This window comes from Ambystoma mexicanum, chromosome 12 (assembly GCF_040938575.1).
Source record: "Ambystoma mexicanum isolate Mex_15411 chromosome 12, UKY_AmexF1_1, whole genome shotgun sequence".
NCBI lineage: Eukaryota > Metazoa > Chordata > Amphibia > Caudata > Ambystomatidae > Ambystoma > Ambystoma mexicanum.
The window spans coordinates 188,119,394-188,126,528 of record NC_090936.1 but is presented as its reverse complement, the minus strand read 5'-3'; the positions used below and the strand labels follow the sequence as shown (position 1 = coordinate 188,126,528).

Here is a 7,135-nt window from a genome sequence, read left to right as displayed (position 1 = left end):
ATTTTGGACAATTCTAGGTAAAGATGGTTATACCTGAATCTCTCGTTGTACGTGCACTTCTATAGCACACCCAATTCGAGGATTTTTGGGCAGTTCTTGTTCGCCAGGTCAATGCACCTCTGTTGATGCCTGATCTGAAAAGCAAGGTAATCACCCCTTTTATTCCCCTTTTAGTTTGCATTACATTCATTTTTTAACATATTTGTTATATATCACAATGCTAACAGTATCTCTTAATTACCTGACTGAAGTTTTTTTGTATATCCCACTCCAAGACTGGTTGGGTCAGTGGTGAAGCAAACTGCTGTTGTTATGTCTGGGACAGTCCTGCAAACAAAGGGATTCAATTTGTAAATATCCCAGAAAATTGTTACAAGTGTTATACACCTTCTGTACATTCTTTTTTGTTCACCATCCCTGTGCTCTTCTCGCTGTTTATAATTTCTATAACTATTCTCTGAAAGACACAGGAAACCCCACGCTTTGGATTGGAGTATTAATTAAGATTTAGATAGCGGAAAGACATCCAAAGGAAACAATTCAAAAATAACGGTATCAAGGATTTTATTAAACCTGATACTAATTTAATATATCAAACAAATCATGATTAAATCTGCACTTGTAATAACAATTTACATAGCAGGAAACAACTTTTATTAAAAAAGACACATCTATATAATAAAAATCATCTTATTCAATCATCCAAGCATACAACCTCATCCATCCATTTAGACAAACCATTCATACTAAACACCAATCAATGTACGACATAAAATCTATAAGAAAATTCATCATAATTAATTCATCTGAAAGATTTATAGAAAGAACATGAAATCAATTTGACGGGCCACAGCAGATGACATCAGTGGCCTAGGCAATTAAGATGGGTCCCAGAGTTTTCTAACCACGACCTCATCTTAGTCCAAACTCGACCGGTTTCGACGTATATACTTTAGTGTAGTGACGTCTTCATCAGGAGTAACAAAAGTATATTCTAACATCAAGAAAGAAAGAAAATCAAAGATAATACATATCAATGTGTGAAGCCCTTGTACTTGGACAAAAAACATATAACATCCATAATAAAAATATCTATAGTGGAACAATAGGTAATAATATACAAGAGCCTGCTACCAACCCGGGAAAAGTTCCAGGATGGACCTGAGGTGTCTGGCAGAAAGTAGTGCTACCCTCTTGTATTGGTGTCTCCGAGAGGCAGATAAGAGCCAGGCCATAGACAGAATCAATGCTACAGATATACAAATGTACACATAAATATCACAAGGTCAATATGTCGATCCTCCACTACAGCGGCCCACGGACAGGACACGAGAGTCACATACTTAAGATAAACCTAAAGAATATTAACTAACCTTCATTCATGCAATGGAAGGCTGTGCGTCTCTTCCTTAAATTGTACGCTGTGTTCACTTATATTAAACAATAGCTTCTCCGTAGAAGTTCCTGCAGATAGCGAAGTGTATGGACGCCAACGTTCTTCTCGAGAATGTCCAAACGCTCGTTCAACCAGCGGTCATAAATTTGAAGGTGACTCCCCGGATCCAGGGTTGGCTGCACCTGATGTTATATGGGCCTAAACACAACACAAGAGTTTGAGTATGTGAGAGACCGGTTGTTCTTACAATTATATTATTGGCTACACCCAAAGTGAATTACTTCCAATTGAAAATAAATTGATGAATTAATACCACAATTGTGACTAAACAAATACGGCTTGCTGAAAAGCTTACTATTTAGAGAATTTCAAAAAGGTAGGGGGAGAGGGGTTGCATTTGAAAATTGCTCAATATTTCCGACTCCAGATTACTTGACTCGGATGGGGTTTAACGGAAAGCCAAGGATGTAGGGCTCCCTTCTCTAAACAATAAAGGCAAGAAGCGATTTGGAAAACCGCCGTGATTCGAAAGGCCCCCACACGACAGAATGTTTACCTTAAGCGAAAGAACTCGCCAGTTCTCACAGTAGCTAGTCACCCGTATCCCAGCTGGGTCCGATTGAAAGTGGCGTGCAACACAGTATCACCGTTTCAAGGGTATTGATATATGCGTGAAAAACATCATGTGATCACGTAATTAACCACGTGACCACAAACTGAACTGGCCTACGTTCTAAATGGCCGTACCCTCTCAGATGAAAGACGCACGTGATTAGGCAGTATACCAGTGTACTACCCGACATATATAAAATGTTATGACAGGTAGTATTTAGTTACTCGAATTCCATGGTTCCATGGTATTAAGGCCCAATGTTAATGTTTTTAGATTAAATATCCACATTTGTTCCTTGTAATCTAAATTTTTTAATAGTTGGGGTTGGTTTTGTGCATATACTTTTTCTATGCAAAACCATTCCATCTGATCAGCCGTATGGCCCATCTCGACAAAATGGATTACCATTGGGGCATTGAGGTTTCGAGTTCTGATCTTTGAACGATGTTCGTTAATACGGGTACTCACTTCTCTGGTTGTTTTGCCTACATAAAACAACTGGCATGGGCAACGAATGGCATAAATGACATTCTTACTTTTACAAGTGGTAAAGGTACGAAGGGTCCACTTTCTGGTCTGTGAATCAAATGACGTAGTTTTTTTGGAAAACTTACAAGCAACACATGAAGTGCAGGGATAGTGTCCCACCACTGGGTTAGAATTGGTATCGCGGATTGTATGCACTTTAGGAAAAGTTCTACTGGCACGAGTAATCTTTTGCTTCAAATTTTTACTTTTTTTGAAAGCAAATAGAGGTCTGGGTATAGATGTTCCTGATGTATTAAGAATTCGCCAGTTTTTTAAGATGATCCCTCTAATAGCATTACTGTGTTGACAAAAAGTTGAGACACATACTAATTCATCTTTCTTTTCAATGTCTCGCTTGGGTGTCAATAAGAGGTCTCTGTTGATATATCGAGCTCTCTTTTTGGATTTTTTTATAAGTTTCTTTGGATATCCCCGTTCCAATAGTCTTTTTTCCAAAATTGCTGCATGTTTGACAAAATCTGCGATATCTGTGCAGTTACGGCGTAGCCGTAAGAACATCCCATATGGTAAGTTACAAAGTAAACTGGCTGGATGTTGGCTCTCATATTTCAACGTGGTATTTCTCTCTGTGGGTTTTCTATGTAATTCTGTGCAGAGATACCCTTCTTTGAAAAAAATAGACAAATCCAAGAAAGGAATTCTAGATACTGAATATTCAAAAGTGAAATGAATATCTAAGTCTACCGCATTAAGCCATTGAACAAATAAAGTCAATGATGTTGATGAGCCTTCCCAAATCATAAGTATATCGTCGATGTATCGACGGTACACCTTGATTTGGCCCCTAAATGGGTTAAATGCTGACAGGATTTTTTCTTCCTCCAAGAGTGCCATGAAAATAATGGCAAGATTTGGTGCAAAAGTGCACCCCATCGCTGTCCCTTTACATTGCAAAAAGAATTCCTCCTTGAATTTAAAAAAACTGTTCTTAAGGACTAGCTCTGCTGCTTTACATAGGAATTCTGTGGGAACCAAATGTGGTTGTATGCGCCGATCTAGCATTATGCGCAGGCTCTCCACCGCTCTATCCTGAGGGATATTTGTATAAAGCGCTTCAATATCAAGCGTTACTAGAATTTGAGTACTGGGATCAAATGCTTTTGTTTCAACGAGGTTGATGACGTCTCTCGAGTCAAGAAGAAATGTGGGCGTGGCCATCGCCAGTGGTTTAATAAAGAAATCAATGTATTTCGAAAGGGGTTCCAGTAGTGAACCACAACCCGAGACTATAGGTCGTCCTGGGGGGTTCTCAGTATCTTTATGTATTTTAGGCATAATGTAAAATAAAGGTATGCGATCTTCCGACAGGTTGATAAATTCAGCCTCTTTAGTGGAAAGGAAACCCGATTGGTTTCCTTCTTCAGTGAGTTTGAGTACCTTTAGCTTAATCATTTCTGATGGATCTTTCACCAATTTGGAATAGTGCCCAGGAATGTGTAGAAGTCTCAGAGCTTCTTGATCATAACGATCAGCATCCCAAACAACTATCCCACCACCCTTATCTGCAGCCTTAATAACTATTGATTGGTCCGAGGCTAATCTCTCGATAGCCTCGAACTCAGAAAGCGTCAGATTGGGTCCTTGTCGATTTCTTGGATGGCCAATAACTTTCTCTATTTCTTTGAGAACTAATTTTTCAAAGATCAAGACCTCTGGAGGCAAATCATTAGAGTTGGGGGTAAAGGTGGAAGGTTTAGAGAAGCCTGAGATGTTGGATTCCCTAGAGGTCACATTATTCGAAAAGAAAAGCTTTAGCCTTAATTTACGCAAAAAACCTTTTACTTCACTCATGATAGACATTGCACTTGGATTTTGAGTCGGAACAAAAGATAGACCACATTTAAGAATTGATGTTTCCGCAGGTGTTAATATACGGGAGGATAAATTAAAAATTGGCATTGTTTCATTTACCACCTGTATGCTCGATTCCGGGTCTGAAAGTCCCGGTGCATCATCCCTTGTCCCGGGGCGTTCTGCATCGGCATATTGTGTGTCATTTGACCTTGGGGGATGTTTCTGCGGCCTCTTCGGCCGCCCCTTGCTCGAAAAGGGTGATTGCCCGAGGCATGATTGTTCAATTCCTCATTACCTGAATTACTAGAGGAAGTGTCTGAAAATGTCACCCATCTTTTTTTATTTGTATTATTGGGTCCCATATTCCAATTAGTGTTAGTTTTCCAAACCGTCTGAGGGTTAAAATCTTCCGCTAGATAGGGATACACCAATTCTTTCTTAAATAATGAAATGTCCTTTTTAAGTTTATTGGTCTTTTTTTCAATAGTAAGCTTCTTAAATTCCTGAAAAGATTTTTCTATCTGTTCAAGCTTTTGTTTAGATTCCACAATCAAAGTGTTGGTCAAAAAAGATTTTTCTTGTTCCGACAGCGTTTCTTGTATCTTCCCACTGACTCTTTGGGCCGTGGTTATGGTTAATACTAACAAATCACGGCTACATTTGGTAGCAACTTGACTAAAAGCCACTTCATAATCGTTGTCATCCAGGAAAAGACATGGGATAATTTTAACCTGCAGGCCTTGTGGAATAATACTAGATCTCAAATATTCCTTAAGTATATGACCGTGCATTTCTGTGCGGAATTGCTTCTTCTTTAAATTCAGAAGAGCATCTCCCGTGGCGCCTTGATTTGATGTTGGTAATTGTAAATTTTCAAAAAATGATGGACCTTGAATAAGTTCTGTTATTTGTGCCTCCGTGAAGGAGATGGTATCTGTTTCTGCCATGGCCTGGAAAATACCACCAGTCCGGAGTACACCAAATTGACACACCCAGTGCAATAAATGTGAAAAAAGTTAAATTATCCTAAATAGGAAAAAACATTACAGTGTTAAAAAGTATATATATAACCTGTACAGCCAAGGGCTGGAAATATGTATTCTCTGAAAGACACAGGAAACCCCACGCTTTGGATTGGAGTATTAATTAAGATTTAGATAGCGGAAAGACATCCAAAGGAAACAATTCAAAAATAACGGTATCAAGGATTTTATTAAACCTGATACTAATTTAATATATCAAACAAATCATGATTAAATCTGCACTTGTAATAACAATTTACATAGCAGGAAACAACTTTTATTAAAAAAGACACATCTATATAATAAAAATCATCTTATTCAATCATCCAAGCATACAACCTCATCCATCCATTTAGACAAACCATTCATACTAAACACCAATCAATGTACGACATAAAATCTATAAGAAAATTCATCATAATTAATTCATCTGAAAGATTTATAGAAAGAACATGAAATCAATTTGACGGGCCACAGCAGATGACATCAGTGGCCTAGGCAATTAAGATGGGTCCCAGAGTTTTCTAACCACGACCTCATCTTAGTCCAAACTCGACCGGTTTCGACGTATATACTTTAGTGTAGTGACGTCTTCATCAGGAGTAACAAAAGTATATTCTAACATCAAGAAAGAAAGAAAATCAAAGATAATACATATCAATGTGTGAAGCCCTTGTACTTGGACAAAAAACATATAACATCCATAATAAAAATATCTATAGTGGAACAATAGGTAATAATATACAAGAGCCTGCTACCAACCCGGGAAAAGTTCCAGGATGGACCTGAGGTGTCTGGCAGAAAGTAGTGCTACCCTCTTGTATTGGTGTCTCCGAGAGGCAGATAAGAGCCAGGCCATAGACAGAATCAATGCTACAGATATACAAATGTACACATAAATATCACAAGGTCAATATGTCGATCCTCCACTACAGCGGCCCACGGACAGGACACGAGAGTCACATACTTAAGATAAACCTAAAGAATATTAACTAACCTTCATTCATGCAATGGAAGGCTGTGCGTCTCTTCCTTAAATTGTACGCTGTGTTCACTTATATTAAACAATAGCTTCTCCGTAGAAGTTCCTGCAGATAGCGAAGTGTATGGACGCCAACGTTCTTCTCGAGAATGTCCAAACGCTCGTTCAACCAGCGGTCATAAATTTGAAGGTGACTCCCCGGATCCAGGGTTGGCTGCACCTGATGTTATATGGGCCTAAACACAACACAAGAGTTTGAGTATGTGAGAGACCGGTTGTTCTTACAATTATATTATTGGCTACACCCAAAGTGAATTACTTCCAATTGAAAATAAATTGATGAATTAATACCACAATTGTGACTAAACAAATACGGCTTGCTGAAAAGCTTACTATTTAGAGAATTTCAAAAAGGTAGGGGGAGAGGGGTTGCATTTGAAAATTGCTCAATATTTCCGACTCCAGATTACTTGACTCGGATGGGGTTTAACGGAAAGCCAAGGATGTAGGGCTCCCTTCTCTAAACAATAAAGGCAAGAAGCGATTTGGAAAACCGCCGTGATTCGAAAGGCCCCCACACGACAGAATGTTTACCTTAAGCGAAAGAACTCGCCAGTTCTCACAGTAGCTAGTCACCCGTATCCCAGCTGGGTCCGATTGAAAGTGGCGTGCAACACAGTATCACCGTTTCAAGGGTATTGATATATGCGTGAAAAACATCATGTGATCACGTAATTAACCACGTGACCACAAACTGAACTGGCCTACGTTCTAAATGG

The 7,135-nt window shown here is 38.9% G+C and overlaps 2 long non-coding RNA genes across 2 annotated transcripts; both read right to left on the bottom strand.

The window, feature by feature from the left end:
- Positions 1–547: 547 nt before the first annotated feature.
- LOC138512946 (uncharacterized) lies at positions 548–1,766 on the bottom strand. The gene is made up of 2 exons (XR_011281629.1): positions 1,374–1,766; positions 548–994 (listed from the first exon to the last, which is right to left on the bottom strand). It is a non-coding gene; the product is annotated as an uncharacterized lncRNA (long non-coding RNA).
- Positions 1,767–5,545: 3,779 nt separating this feature from the next.
- Positions 5,546–6,764, bottom strand: LOC138512945 (uncharacterized). The gene is made up of 2 exons (XR_011281628.1): positions 6,372–6,764; positions 5,546–5,992 (listed from the first exon to the last, which is right to left on the bottom strand). It is a non-coding gene; the product is annotated as an uncharacterized lncRNA (long non-coding RNA).
- Between the last annotated feature and the right edge of the window lie 371 nt (positions 6,765–7,135).